This window comes from Loxodonta africana, chromosome 5 (genome assembly GCF_030014295.1).
Source record: "Loxodonta africana isolate mLoxAfr1 chromosome 5, mLoxAfr1.hap2, whole genome shotgun sequence".
NCBI classification, from domain to species: Eukaryota; Metazoa; Chordata; class Mammalia; order Proboscidea; family Elephantidae; genus Loxodonta; species Loxodonta africana.
Window position 1 is genome coordinate 150,318,200 of NC_087346.1, and position 16,922 is coordinate 150,335,121.

Here is a 16,922-nt window from a genome sequence, read left to right on the forward strand (position 1 = left end):
AGGGAAATGATAATGAAAACATCTGCTTCACAGAGAGTGATAAGGGTCAAGTTCACGAAATGAGATAATATATGTAAGATTCTGTCCATAGTAAAACACTAAAATTATTTGGTAGATAGTGCACTGCTGTGTGTATGTAATGACATGTTAAATGAGGTGGAACTAGCTAGTCCCTTTATAGGAGTTCAGAAAAGAATAATGTCAAAGTATCACCAATGCAAACTAATCTATTTTGATTGATCACATTTAATCCTCACAGCAATTTTCTGATACAGTTATTTATTCCATTTTATAGCTGAAGAAACAAAAGTTCAGCAAAGATAAATAATATTCATTTATCATGCCTGGATTCAAAATTAGAGTAACTCTAAAGGCATATTCTGTTTTTTTTTTTTTTTTTTTTTTACTCTCCATTCATTCTCAGAAATGTGTGGGTCCTTGGTAGTAAAAGATGCATCAGTGTTTAGTAGCATTCTGGAGTAGGCACTTATCATTTAAACAGAGCCATGGCCTTCCTGGAGTCCCTGGGTGGTACAGTTATTGCCCTCGGCTGGTAATCAAAAGGTTGGAGGTTCAATCCACCCAGGAGTGCCTTGAAGAAAGACCTGAAGACCTAATTAAAAAAAATCAGTCATTGAAAACCTTATGGGGCACAATTCTATTCTGACACACATGAGGTTGCCATGAGTTGGGGTCCACTTGACAGTAACTTTTTTTTTTTTTTTGCTTTGTTTTGTTTTTGAATGGCCTTCTAGGTAAAGAGGAGCTGGAAGATCTTAACATAAAAATAATAATCATGTAAGTCTTATTGAATGGATTTTCTTATGTTCTCCACTACCTGTATTTTCTTTCCTTTTGAAAGTGCAGTTTGATTTTTCAGCATACTGATGGTTGTTTCAGGAAAAGTAGAAACTATTGAAAAGAGAAGAAAGTTCCTTTAAGGCCTCAGGGCAAGCTTTGAGCTCTCTAGCTGGATTTGTTCACATTCCATTTCAAAACCTCTGTGCATATCAAAACCTCCTGCAAGACCATCTACCATCCTTTTAGATATGCAGTTATTAAGACAAGTTTACCATCTCGACATTTCCTTGGGTATGTTTGTGACAAGTCCAGAACTCTGACCTCTAAAATAATAAATACAATTTGATAATTTTTCTAGTTTCACTTGAGACAAAGAGTCAATTTTTATTTAATGCCTCCTAGGAATCTGCCTACCACAAGCATCTAGAATATATTTTTCTAGTCTGGAGCATAAATGCTTCTGCCACATGTCTACCCAGGAGCCTTTTGAAACCAGTTTATCATGTAAAAGTTTATACTGATGTTACTGACCTTAGAAAGCCTGTTTAGCTTAACTTCCTTCCATGCCAGAGTTGAGTTTATTTTCTTTTCACATTAAACCCAGAGTTTACCTATAAAAAAAATGAGCAAAATATTTAAATCTCTAATGTCACATACAAGAACCCTGGTGGTGCAATGGTTGAGCCCTCGGCTGCTCACCAAAAGGTTGGTGGTTAAAACCCATGCAATGGCTCCTTGGGAGAAAAATTTGGTGATCTTGTCCCATAACGGTTACAGCCTTGACCCCATGAGGCAGTTCTACTTCACTGTATGGGATTGCTATGAGTCAAAACAGACTTGGCAGCATCTAACTACAACAATAACAATGCCTCATATAACATCTGAATTAAGGAGGTGCTTAGCTATTTTTTTTTTTTAATAAATAGCACTAAATAAAGATAGCCAACAGAACAACCTGAATAGAAAGTTTCCACAAAACACAGAGTTTTACTCTGAAAAGAGAGGTATACTCGACATGAAGCCATTCAGTAACATTCTTTTAGATGGTAGGGACTAGTCCTGCTCGGCAATATTTTTGCTTCTCTTTCTCTGGGTACTTGGTGAGATTTTGGCTCCTCCAAGCATTCAAGCTTAGGCCTGATACTTATCTAGGTCAATGAAATGCACGCGCCTCCTCTGGTCAGAAGATTTTAAGAGCTGGGGGTTGATTCTCCATAGTCTCCAGTTTGTTCTACCCAGCCTGGTAAATTTCCAAATGGTGAGAGACAATACAGGCCTGGGTCCTGACTACATCAGACATGGAGCAGAATCACATGTGTATTAGTTCCCTAGGGCTGCCAAAAAAACAAAAACAAAAACAAAAGACAAAGCTGGGTAACTTAGAACAACAGATATTAATTATTTAACAGTTCTGAAGACTAGAAGTCTGAAGTCAAGGCATCAACAGGACCATGCTTTCTCTGAAGGCTCTAGGGGAGAAATAATTCCTTGCCTCTTCTAGTTTCTGGTGGTCCTAGATGTTCCTTGCCTTGTGTCTTAGGCTGGGTTTTCTAGAGAAGCAAAACCAGTAAAACATGTATATATATATATATATATATTTTTTATATGTGTATGTGTATATATATGTATATATAAACCGAAACCCAAACCTAGTGCCATCGAGTCAATCCCGACTCATAGTGACCCTATAGGACAGAGTAGAACTGCCCCATAGAGTTTCCAAAGAGTGCCTGGCGGATTCAAACTGCTGACCCTTTGGTTAGCAGATGTAGCACTTCACCACTACGCCACCAGGGTTTACATATATATGTATAGAGAGAGAGAGATTTATATCAAGGAAATGGCTCACGTGATTGTAGAGACTGAAACATTCCAAGTCCGTGGATCGAGATAGAGGCTTCTCTCAATTCACCTAGCCATAAGGGCTGGTGAACCCAAGATCGGCAGGTCGGAGGGTGGGGCTCCCCCTCTCAGGCTGTGAAAATCTATGGATTCCAAGATCTGCGGATAAGCTGATAGCTCAAGTGCCAAGAGCCAAAGGTCAGATGAGCAAGAGGTAGCACAGGATCCAGAGTGAGCAAAAAAGCCAGAACTTCTGCTTATATTTGGATTCAGGCCACACCCCCAAGGAAATTCCCTTTCAACTGATTGGCTACTCACAGCAGATTCAATCATGGGAGTGATCACATATAAACACTGAGAATCATGGCCCAGCCAAGTTGACACACAATCTTAACCATCACAGCTTGTGAAGTCAGAACTCTAATTTCTGCATCCATCTTCACATTGCTATCACCCTCTGCAACCGTCTCTGTGTCTCATTTCTTCTCTTCGTAAGGACACCACTCACATTGCATTAAGACCCACCCTACACCTATGTTATCTGATATTAACTTAGCTAATTACATCTGGAAAGACATTATTTCCAAATAAAGCCACTTTCTGAGGTACTGGGGCTTAGACTTCAACATATCTTCTAGGAGGTCACAATTCAACCCATAACACCACGGACCAGAAATATTTGCCTGTGATTTGAACACTACCAATTGTATTTGGAATATAACTGAGATATTCTCACACATTGTTGTTGTTAGGTGCCCTTTAGTCAGTTCCAACTTATAACAACCCAATGTACAACAGAACAAAACATTGCCTGGTCCTGTGCTGGCCTCATAATTGTTGCTATCATTGAGCCCATTGTTGTAGCTACTGTGTCAATCCATCTCGATGAGAGTGCTTTTTTGCTGACCCTCTTCTTTTCCAACATTGATGTCCTTCTCCTGGGACTGTTCACTCCTGATAACAGGTCCAAAGTAGGTGAGATGAACTCTTGCCATCCTTTTTCCTAAGGAGCATTCTGGCTGTATTTCTTCCAAGACAGGTTTGTCTACTCTTCTGGGAGTCCATGGTATATACAATATTCTTCACCAACACCATAATTTAAAGTCATCAGTTCTTCTTTGGCCTTCCTTATTCATTGTCAAGTTTTCACATACATATGAGGTGATTGAAAATACCATGGCTTGGGTCAGGCACACCTTGGTCCTCAAAGTGACATCTTTGCTTTATAACACTTTAAAGATGTCTTTAGCAGCACATTACTTGGTTAGAAATATTATATTAAGTTTTGGGGGTATAAGCATACTTTTTTTTTTCCTATATAAACATCAGCAGATAATCCTTAGAGTGAGAAATATACATGTTCTTTAATGATTGGGTGTGGAAAGCAGCAAGCGTTATGTGAGAAAATGTTGGCAGAGTTAAGCCTGTATGTGTCTGGTGCTCAGTTTCCCTGTACCTTTATCTTTTTTCTGTACTTGAGAATTTTATATCCAACTCCTTACACTCTCTCTCTCTGTCTTTCATACACACATACACACACACACACACACACACACACACAAACCTACCTTTGCTTTTTTCCCATTCTTCCCTACTTAGCCAAAGTTGCCACCATCAATTAAGATGTACAAATAAAAATCCAGGCATAATCTTCATCCCTCTATTCCACTTACTGTCAACATCTAATCCATCAGGGAATCTTGTCAATTGGATTTTCAGAACTCATTCTGTATTAGCCCTATCTCCCTACATTCCTCTAGTCTGTGTGTGTGTATTGTGGTCCAAAATATAATTGTCTCTATCAGGGGTTTCTAGAATAGCCCTCAACTGATCTCTCTAAGTCTACTCTTGTCCCCTTATCACCTGTTTTCCATAAAGCAGCCCGATAATGTAATCCACTTAAAACATCCCAAAGGCTTCCCATTTTTCATCAGATAAAATACAAATTCCGTTACTTGGATTACAGAACCCTTCATGGTCTTTGTACTAGTCATCTTTTGCTAGGTTTTGCTTCAATAACAACAACTGTGAAATCTCAATAGTTGTAAACAACAGAAGTTTTTTCTTACTGAAAATAATTATTGTCTGAAGGTTGACTATTGTCTTTCAACATGTCTTCTTCACCCTTTGGTCCAGGCTAAGGAGGTAGCCCCTAGCTGAGATGGCCTCTTCTTGTGGTAGTGTCAAAAGAGAAATGGAGGAAACAAATGACGACTCTTAAAGATGTTGCTCACTTACATACGGCACAAGCCATTTTTACTCACATTTCTCTGACCAAAGTGAGTCACATGGCCAAGCTTGACATTAGTGTGGGGAAAAATTTACTCCTGCCACAAGAAGGACACCAGGAGGAGCCTTGTATGGATGAGGAAGACAGAGAACAGTGAATATTTTGAATACAAAATACAATCTACTGTTGTTGTTGTTGTGCCGTCAAATTGATTCAGAAACCCCATGTGACAGAGTAGAACTGTCCCCTAAGGTTTTATTGGCTGTAATCTTTATGGAAGCAGATCATCGGGTCTGTCTCCCTGGAGCAGATGGGTGGGTTTGAACTGCCAACCTTTCAGTTAGCAGCTTTGCACTTATCTGTTTGTGCCACCAGAGCTCCACATAGAAATTCAGTATGAAAACTGCCTCCTCAACACCAGAACCACAAATTCCAAGTGTAGAGTTTACTTTATTTCAAATAAAGTAGCTCCTTAGAAGTGGGGATAGCAAGACTCACTTACTTTGAACATATAATCCGGAAAGACCAATCACTAGAAAAGGACACCACGGTTGGTATAAATAAGGTCAGCAAAAATGAGAGAACCCCTCAATGAGATGGGTTGACACAAAGATCAAAAGAATGGACTTAAATATAGTAATGATCATGAAGATGGCTCAGGACCAGGCAACATTTTGTTCTGCTATCTATAAGGTCCCTATGAGTCAGAGCTAACTTAATGACACATAAAAACAACAACTGTCATGCAATCAGTTTGATAATAGCAGACTTGAAAAACAGTAACAACAACAATATTAACAAAAGCAACAACAACAACTGCTGGAAAGCTGGGAGTACTATTTTGCTCTTCTGCATTGAGATTTCTTAGGTATTTCCTACTTCATGATGTAGAAATAGAATTTCAGCAAAAAAGATCATCATTATCCTTGAGCAAATAATATGATGTCAAAGATTATGTAGGCTCTCAAATCTATGTTGGTCTACTTGCTAGAAGTTACCCATGCCTCTGTCCCCAAATGTACCCACGAGAAGCATTCACGTTAGTTTTCCTGAATCTTATGGTAATGAATTCACACTAGTTTACTGAAACAGGGCATTATACTCAATCTCACTCTCTGTCACTTAAACCTGCTTCCTCAGTGGAAAAAGAAGAATAACTTTCAAAATGTCTTAGCCATTCCCCTTTTCTCACCCATACCAATAATATAGTATTTACATAAGCCTACTATTGACTTAGGATTTAGCCTTCTTTATCCAGTTTGAACAAGACAAAATCCTTAGGAGAACTGAGCGATATTTTCCCAGACTTTTAATCATTATTCCTTTTCTCCTTGGGAGCCTTGCCAAATCTTAGCTCTGGGTCTGGCCTTAAATATATGAAGGCATATTCAAATTCTACTGCCTCTGTGGTCTCTTTCTTGGATGTAACCCAGTTTTGTCAGTGTAACTTCAAAATAAAGATAGAGAAAAAGAACCAGTCTTATACATTCCACTCGGTCTTCTTTTTTGGACTTTTAAATTTGCACAGATTAACATTAGATCTTCTCTTTCTTGTCATGTAGCCAAATCCTGAAATACCTATCCTTGAGACCCATTGCCTTTCAAAATTTCCATTATGAATCAGTCTTTCTCCTCACCTAAACTGCGATTCCTGGAGCTGTGTTGAGCCCTTTCAATGTACAAAGGTTAACACAGAATTGCAGGTGTAGCTGCACCAGGGTCAAAGAGGAAAGGAAATTTTCATGTGGAAACACAGCGTGAGCCTTAGGCAGGACTGTGAAGATGATGGAGACTCTTCAGGACCTGAGCCAATAGTTATATCCCATGAATGTCCTAAATATTCTCTTCTTCATTCATTCCCACATCTTTTTTTTTTTTTGGTTCTTGAGTACGGGAGGCAATGTGCCATAGTAGTAAAGATGCAACTGCCTGGGTTTCACAAAGAGTTAAGCATTTGACTACTGAAAAAAAGGTTAGTGTTTCAGGCACACCCAGAGACACCTTGAAAGAGAGCCCTGGTGATGAGCTTCTGAAAGGCCACAGCCTTGAAAACCCTGTGGAGCAGTTCTACTCTGTACACATGGGGTCACCATGAGTCAGAAACAACTCTACAACAAATAACAACAATAACAGTTAAGGGCACAGTCTTTGAACTCAGACTACCCAGGTTTGAATTTCTTTCTCAGCCACTTGTATGATCTTGATCAAGTTATATAGCCATTCAAATCCTCAGGTTTCCTGTCTGTATAAAGGGGTCCACCATTCATCTATCAGTTTGTCCTACTGTGGTAGCTTGCATGTTGGCTGTGATACCGGAGGTTATGCTACTGTATTTCAAATACCAGCAAGGTCACCCTTGGTAGACAGATTTCAATGGAGATTCCAGACTAAGACAAGAGAGGAAGAAGGACTTGGGGATTTACTTCTTAAAAAATTGACCAGTGAGAACCTTATGAATAACAGGAGAATATTGTCTTATATAGTGCCAGGAAATGAGCCCCTCAGGTTGGAATGCACTCAAAATAGTGGGGAAGAGCTGCCTCCTCAAAGTAGAGTCATTCTTAATGAAACGGTTGGAGTCAAGCTTTCGGGACCTACATTTGCTGCTGTGGCATGACTCAAAATGAGAAAAAAACAGCTGTAAACATTCATTAATAATTGGAACATTGAATGTATGGAATACAAATCTAAGAAAAACTAGAAGTGATTGTGCTGTTGTTGTTGTTAGGTGCCATAGAGTTGGTTCTGACTTGTAGTGACACTACGTGCAGCAGAAGGAAACACAGCCCAGGCTTTCTCCATTCCCACAATCGTTGTTAGGCTTGAGCCCATTGTGTCAACCACTGTGTCAATCCATCTCCTTGATAGTCTTCCACTTTTTTGTTGACCCTCTATTTTACCAAGCATGATGTCCTTCTGCAAGGACTAGACCCTCCTGATAACATGTCCAAAGTACATGAGACAATGTCTCGCCATCCTTGCTTCTAAGAAGTATTCTGGTTGTACTTCTTCCACGACAAACTTGTTCATTCTTCTTGGAGTCCATGGTATGTATATTCAATATTCTTCACCAACACCATAATTCAAAGACATCAATTCTTTTTGGGCCTTCCTTATTCACTGCCCAGCTTTTACACGCATGTGAGGTGATTGAAAATACCATGGCTTGGGTCAGGAGCACCTTAGTCCTCAAGCTGGAATCTTTGCTTTTTAACACTTTAAAGAGTCCTGCCTAAGTAGGGGCAGACTTTTGCTAAAACTGTTGTTCCTGTACAAGTAGCCACATCCTCTTAACCAGCTTTTAACAACAGTAGAAAAAGTATTTTCATTTCTCTTTGCCCTATTTATAACTCTACCTATCTCAGTTGGTTTCAAATTTAGATGATGAAACATTTATGTTACTGAGTCCTCTTACAGATTATTGTCAAGCCTTTTAAAATGATGCCAAAGACAAATATTTTTTATTCCCTGTTTGGAAGGTTGAATAATTGTGGAAAGAAGTTTTAGAGAAAAAGCAGAGTTTCTATTTTCTTGTTCAGGGTTGCTCAAGCCTTTGTGCCCCCCTCTGATTTCAGTGACTGGCCCCGATGGGTAGGACTAGGTTCACACATATCTTCTATGTAAGAAGTTATTAATTAATAATTTGGAGACACAGGACCCCCTGGTATTCTGATTACTCTCTAAGCCAGTGCTCTCCAAACACTTTGAGGGCAGGAATCCCTTTCAGAATCTACTAAGCACTGTATATCTTTCTTTCTAAAGTGCAGATAAAAAAACCAAAAGTAAAAATAATAATAATCAGTTATTTCATCTAAGTATCTTTTGTTTGATAAAGAGGAGGGTCAGAAAAAAGGAAGGAAATGCTCCCTGAGATAGAGTGACACTATGGCTGCAACAATGGGCTAAAACATAGGAATGATGGTGAAGATTTTGCAGGATTGGGCAGCGTTTTGTTCTGTTGTATGTAAGGTCACCATGAGTCAGAGTCAACTAGATGGCAACTGACAACAACGAGTGTCTATCACTTCCTCATTCATTAATTTTTCTGTTTTTCAATGATCCTTAAGCCCCTGTTCTATGACTGCAACTGTACTAGTACTGACAATATGGTGAGCAAACATACAAGATTCTTAAGTTCAGAGAACTAAACTAGGAGGCTCATTTTACCACCAAATATGTTTATGATTTTTTTTTTTTAGTGATAAAATCTGATCCTGTTTAGTTTAAGAAAAAAAAAAAAAAGGAAAGTATTTGGAAGGATACTCAAGTTATCTTGTGAAAAAGGAGGAGGAAGTGATCAACTTGGAAAGAAACCAAGGAGATTCCAGGACTCGGAAATCACTGAAATGCTTGGACCTCCTACCCGGAAAACTGCCATTAATGTGACTTTCTGTCTCTCCCTGCCCTTGTTTGGTTATCTGAGTCCCTCAGACTGGATTAGGTGTTTTTCCGTGATCAATCAGCTATGATTATGAGGGTTATGCAAGTAGTGGCCTGGTCAATGTCACATAAGGGCTACTCCCAGAGAAAGTGGAATTGTTGTGATCTGAGCAACATAAGATATTCACAAAATGGCAAATATTGTATAATTCCACTTATATAAAATATCTTAAATAGACAAGTGTAGAGAGATCAGAATTTATTAGTTTACCAGGTGCTGGTGGGAGGGAGGGGGGAAAAGGAGATTCATCACCTAGGGGACACTGTGACTTTGTTAAGGGTGATGGAAAAACTTGGAAATGGATAATTGTGATGTTCGGACAACATGATTAGCCTATTAACGTCACTGGATTGTACACGTGAAGAATACTGAAATTTCAAATGTTTTGTTACATATATATTTACTACAATAAACAAAAAGAAGACTCTACTAGATGAACCAAATAAAACTACTATGTTCATAGGTCAAAAACAGTAGAATATCCTAAATTCCATTTTGTACATCTAAAAATGTATTTTAGTTATTGGCTGTTAACATACATATGTTCCCTTAGTTAGGATGTTCAAACATATTGCCACTGAATTGGCTCAACAATTTCACATGTAACACTCAGACCTCCATAGCAATGGTAGGTATTCTACTTTCTATCTCCCTTCAATAACCTACACCCCATTTCTCATGGGGGTAATGACAGTAGGAGAGTCATGGCTTCAGATGCTGCGTAGAATATTAAAGCTTACCGCTTGGCTCAAAGTAACCGTCTAAAAGATGTTTGGCAGATAATAGACACCTCAGAGGGATTAGCTAGGTTGGTCAGCTGTCTGAGTTTTCTGGGACTGAGAGATTTCAGGGGCATGAGACTTTCAATGTAAAATTGGAAAGTCCTGCTAAAATTGGGGCAAGTTGGTCACCTGCAACTTACGCCAGATATGTGTGGAAAATGACTTATGGTAGAGGAGTAAAAGATATATTATTTTTCAAGGACCCAACATACCTATTGATGTTCCATAGATGGTATTATAATAAAAAGTGAAAGTAGTGTATCCTTTCAAAAAGCACCCGGTATTAAATTAAAAGAAGCAAAAATATCATCTCAGGTTATCCTCGAAGTCACTCTTATCATTACCATTCTGCAGCTTCATCTCATAGAGATTAATCTTAAAGACAGTAAATAACTAATCAGGATATGAATTTTTTAAGTAGTGGCACCGGAATGTTAATGACGTTTGGTCTAACTCAAAGCTTGTGCTCCTTCCATGAGATGTCCGCCACATTCTTAACTCCCATTACTTCGGTTGATTTCCCTGATTTTCTCCTTGACTTTCACTCTTGACTAAAGGTTTTGGCATTTTCCTGGCTTGAGTACTGTTAAATCTTTGTGATTTTCTCATTTTCAATTTGGTTGCCTCCATGATGCTATTACACACTGTACTCAGTCACTGACTTTCATTCCTTATTCATTTATTCAATTATTCTGTTAATCATTTTTTGTGTGTGTGTGTGTTATGTATTCAGGTTACTAAGGCAAATAAGCATGACCCCTGTTCTCAGGAATCATGTATAGTAGGGGAATTTTACTTTACTCATTAGTGTTGTTATTAACAGCTGCTGTTGAGTTGGCTGCTGACTCATGGCAACCCCATGCACAATGGAACAAAATTCTTCCATATCCTGCACCATTCTCATAATTAGTTGAAGATCAGACTGTTATGACCCATAGGGTTTTCAGCAGATGATTTTAAGAAGAAAATTGGGAGGCCTTCCTTCCTAATCAGACTTGTTATGGAAGGTCCCCCGAAACGTGTTCAGCATCATACAACAAACAAGCCTTCACTGACAGCTGGCCGATTGAGCATGAGGTCCACTGACCAGGATGTGAACTCAGGTCTCCTCCATAGAAGGTGAAAGTTCTGCCATTGCACTGCAATGCCTACTCATCAATACAGCCTGAGTTTTGTTCTGGAATTTATTTTATTATATACCAAATCAATACGTCTCAGGAACAGCATTCCAAATTTCTATACGAACTGGATCCCTATTCTCTTGACTCTAAGATGCTCTGTTACACAAGAGTCACAATTTGGTCTAGCTTTTTAACCTGTTTTTCTTTATTATCCTCAAAGGCAAATTAGAAAAGGCTACATAAAACAGTGGCAAAGAACTCACACTAAATTTTTTTTTGCTATCTTTAAAAACAAACACCACTTGATCAACCCATCAATAAGCAACCGTGACAGTCTTTGAATGATGAGTAATGAAATAGACACAGGCTCAGTGTTCCATGGAATGACTGAGAAGAATGAAGTAAAAGAAACGTGACTTGAAAAAAAATTTTTTACTGAGAGGAAAATCGTGCTGTCTGGGGCTTTGTCTTCATATAAGTTTCATTTTTTACTGAAGAGAGCTAAGCTTGTCGGCTATAACTTCTTCATTCTCTCCATTCTCTTCCGTTACCAACCTCTCTGCTGGAAAGAAATTCCACACTTTGAATTCTTCACCTGCTAAATGGGACCATGGTGACAAAGGTCTACTGGAAAGCGTTTTTTTTTCAGGAGGGAAATGTTAGAAATCATAACATATTTGAAGAACACAATGTTCAGCCACCATTTTCACAGCCAATGAAACCTTGATCACTGTACCAATGTAAAATTTTTTTTTCCTCTTCAAATTCCCCCTTCCTTCCTCCCTTCCTCCCTTCCTCCCTTCCTCCCTTCCTCCCTTCCTTCCCTCCCTCCCTCCCTCATTTTCTTTTTTATTTATTTCTTTCCTTCCTTCCTTCCTTCCTTCCTTCCTTCCTTCCTTCCTTCCTTCCTTCCCTCCCTCCCTCCCTCCCTCCCTCCCTCATTTTCTTTTTTATTTATTTTTCTTTTCTTCCTTCCTTCCTTCCTCCCTCCCATCCTTCCTCCCTCCCTCCCTCCCATCCTTCCTCCCTCCCTCCCTTCCTTCCTTCCTTCCTTCCTTCCTTCCTTCCTTCCTTCCCTCCCTCCCTCCCTCCCTCCCTCCCTCCCTCCCTCCCTCCCTCCCTCCCTCCCTCCTTCCTTCCTTCTTTCTGTCTCTCGCTCCCTCTCTTTCTTTCTCTAATACTTTCCTCTCTCCCTCCTCCCTCTTTCCCTCCTTCCAATGTGCCTAGACCTTCCAATCATTTGGTTAGTATCCAAGCATGTTAAACATTTATGCCACCCAGGGATTCTTACTAGACATGTAGTAGGTTTCAGCAGAAGGGAAGGAGGAAAGTAGAAAGAGGAGAAAGATGGCAATAAGGAAGGTTCAGAGAAATAAACATCTCTGGGACAAGGGTGTTGACAGAACCTGGGACCTGATATCTATTTCCTAGGGGCATTTTGCCCTTCCAACACCAGTGTGATGAGAGTACAACTAAATATTGTATGAGAGGCCCCAGCCTCTCCCCAATCTCCTTCCTTCCCACCACTAAGGATAATTTCGCCTTTCAGTTCTCTCCTTTTCCACCCTGAAAAAGATGCCATAGCTTGCCCCGTGCTAGGTTTTTGTGGTCCGAGGGTCTTGAGAGGAGCGGCACTGCAGAGGTGGGAGGAAGGGAAAAGGACTACAAGATTGTTCGGTAAGATACCGTCCTCTTTTCCACTCAGTGTTATTTTATTGTAGATAATCTGAATAATGGGTGAAAAGGAACGAGAATTATAAAAACAGAAAGGCATGGTTACTACTTAAGATTGGAGGGAGTACAGAGAAGAGTTTAGTGGATGGGTTATTAGTGAAAATAACCTCAGGCATAGGGCATGGAAGTGTTGGGGAGAATTGTTAATTTACTTGAGAGACATACGGAATAACTGGGATACCTTATTTAATTATTTTGAAGGCTGAACTTTATTATTTTATTTGATTCTGTGCTCATACTAAGTCATGAAAGGCCTTCACCTGTTTCAAGTTATACCAACTTCTATATTATAAACCCATCAGAATAGATTCTTCACCAATTTATAATTCTTTCCATTATGATGAGAGTTAGACTAGGAAAGAACACAGAGATGGTCTAGGAGGTCTGCTTTTTGGGTAGCAGGGTAAGGGGAATAAGCCCAAGGTTGGTAACTATAAGGCCTTTCTTGGTTAGTCCAGGTTTAAGTTTTTTCTTTATTTACAAAACAAAGATTAAAAAAAAAAAGTTGCTGCTCATTTTATTCCAACACATGGTGATTCCATGTGTTTATATAGTAGAACTAAGCTCCATACAATTTTTAAGGTTGTGACCTTTTAGAAGCAGGTTTCCAGGCCTTTCTTCCAAGATGCCTCTGGATGGGCTTGTACCATCAATCTTTGGGTTTGTAATTGAGCACTTAACGGTTTGTGCCACACAGGAACTTCTAAAACAACTATACTGGTAATAATACTGTCCTGAAGAGGCATACTCAGTAGGCTACTTCTGAGTTATCTGGGGACCTTGAGAAAGAAGTGATTGCTTTCTGAGGCTGGAAATCTCCCAAAAGCTAAGCACTCCACTTGAGATCAGAGGACACATTTCTCTCTGATCTTGGCCATAGAAGAGGCTTCTGAGAAATGGGAGGGTATAAGAGCAGAAGTCCAGTGGGCTATCTAAAATTAGGGAGTCTATGTCAATTATTCTTATAAATAAGAATGGGTTCTGATAAAAGCTATGGGAACTCTCCCCAGAAAAGTGCATTTATGCACAATGTTGTAGAAAAAACAGTGGACCTCCTGAGATCATTGACAGATTCTAGAACCAGATGATCTTATCTAAGTCAAGAGGTCAGGAACTGAAAGTAAAGATCCAGGACATAAAGAGCTTTGGAATATTTTGGAAATATTAAGTATCAAATGATTACTCTTTATTTCTTGATGATTTCACAAGAGGAATAGGAGTAAAACTCTAAAACTAGATGGACCTTGGGGTCCTTGACCATGGGCCACACAGAAGAGAGGGGGAGGATGGGCGTTGAGAAGACTGATTTCTATACTGGAAAAGAGACATGGGACAGAAAAGCCATAAGGATGAGCTTCAAATTTTCTTCTGCTTTTAAAATAAAATCCAAACTCGGTATGGTGACATATAAGACCTTGGATGATTTGGTCCCACCTTTTACTTCAACTTCAGCTCATTCCATTCTCATCCATTGTGCTGCAAGAACACTGATCTCTAATATTTCCTTGAACACCAAGCTCTTTCCTAATTCAGAGCATGTTGTTGTTAGCTGCTGGCAACTCAGCCCCTGACTCATGGAGACTCCAGGCACAACAGAACAACAGACTTTTGAGCAATAGGATTTACACTGGCTGATTTTCAGAAATAGCTCACGAGGCTTTTCTTTCTGGTCTGTCTTAATCTGGAAGCTCCACTGAAACGTGTTCAGCGTCATAACAACACACAAGCTTCCACTGACAGAGGAGTGTGACTGTACTTGAGGTACATTGTCTGGGAATCAAACCAAATGGTTGACAAGAATTCAACCACTGAACCACACTCAGAGTTTGTTGTGGGTGCCATCCAGCCAATTCGACTATCGTAGTGACTCCATATGACAGAGAGTGGAACTGCCCTATAGGCTTTTTTTTTTTTTAGGCTATAATCTTTACAGAAGCCAATTGTCAGGTCTTCCTGCAGAGCCACTGGGGGGGGAGGGTAAATTTAAGTGGTCAACCTTTAGGTTAGTAGTTATAATTCCATATGCTAGAGATTTTCTTCCTCCATCTTACACCAAGAAGGATTCCTTTTCATCTTCTTCATAACCTTCCCACAGAGGGTTTTCCTGATCTCCTTGTCTAAAAGAGTCTACCCTCATCCCCATCTCAGTATCCCGTATGTTTCCTTCATAGCTCCAATTATAAACTGTAAATACTTGGTTTCTTTAAAAATAGTAGCTAACATGTTTTGGAAATCCTCGGGGTGTAGTGGTTGAGAACTATGGCTGCTAACCAAAAGGTAGGCAGCTGGAATCCGCCAGGTGGTCCTTGGAAACTCTAGGGGGCAGTTCTACTCTGTCCTATAGGGACCATATGAGTTGGAATTAATTCAAGGGCACGGAGTTTGGTTTCTGGTTTTAACATGTATGGAGCACTTACTATATACCAGACAGTATTTTACATTATACAATTTAACATTCACAACAGTTTTAAGAGTTAAGGACTGTTATGATTCCCATTTAACATATGAGAGGACATTGAGGAAGAAAGAAATTAAATAACTTAACTAAGGTGACCCAGCTATAAAGCAGCGAACTCGAATTCAAACCAGATCCCTCTTGCTTGCTGGGTATACTATGCTGCCTCTGCTGCTTTGTTCTGTCTGTCCACTCACGAAGGGAAGCTCATGAGTGCAGACACTTCCTGACTGAGCCATTGCATCTTGAGCACCTGGAAGGGTATGTGCCAAATACTCTGTGTTCAAATACTTGTTGACTAAATGGATAAAGGAAGAAGGGAGGGTCTCTTAGAACTTTTTGAAGAAGGGCTGAGGGCTTAGGTCTGAGAAGTCACCGCAAGACTCATTTAGCATATACAAGGGATGGAACTTTTACTCTAGATTCAGGTTTGGAATTCTTGGCTTGATAATTGTTGCTTCATGGTTTTGCCTGAATCACTTACCTACCCCATGCCTCATTTCCTTCAATGCTATACATATTGTAATTCATGTCAAGCACCTAGCATGAGATGAAAAAGAGGGAGAAGGAGATGAGGAGAGGGGAGGAAGGGGAGGAAGGAAAGAGAAAGGGAAGGCAGGTTCATTTTTTGAGACCATATATGCATAGCGGTATCGCTATAGGGTCGCTATGAGTTGGATTCAACTCAACAGCAGTGGATTTGTGTTGCTTCATAAATTATAAATTGATATATAAAACTTAAACCGACAGTCTCTTAACTCTTGGGCACTGTGGTCTATTTGAAAGAAGATATATTTTGGAAGAAAGTAGTCTTAAATTTTTACTACTGTTTCATAACCTGTGATGTGTTGGTAAATGTTTAACAACTGCTCCTTGGTTGGCACTGGCCGGGACAGGGGCTGCTTTGTAGCAGCTGCTGATTTCAGTGTTGAAAATAGTTCCAGTGTTGTTGTTGTTAGGTGCCATCAAGTCAGTTCAGACTCACAGTGACCCTATAGGACTGAGCGGAACTGCCCCACAGAGTTTCCAAGGAGCGGCTGGTGGATTCAGATTGCTGACCTTTGGGTTAGCAGCCATAGCTCTTAACCACTGTGCCACCAGGGCTCCACTCCCATGATAGGTGACTTTATACTAACAACACGACATCACTGAATACAGAACTGGCTCTTGCAACAGGATGTGAATTGGCTCCAATGAAATATGGACACTTCCAACATTGTGACCTTGTAGAAAATCTGTATCTCTGAGCCTCAGTCTCACAGCCCATGGTACGGACATACTTATAAATATCCCCTAGGGTTGGATTGCTGGGCAGATTAAATGTGGCTATTCATGGGAAAGCCAAACACAGGGCTTTACTTAGTGATACACATTGAATATTAGCCCCTTCCTTTTAGAGACGATATTATTTATTGAAGTTTAAAACTCCAAAAATCCTCCTCAAGGTTATACTACTAGGAAGAGAACTGGGGAAAGAATCTCTTTCTTTTAGGAGAAGCAATATTTATCTTACTTT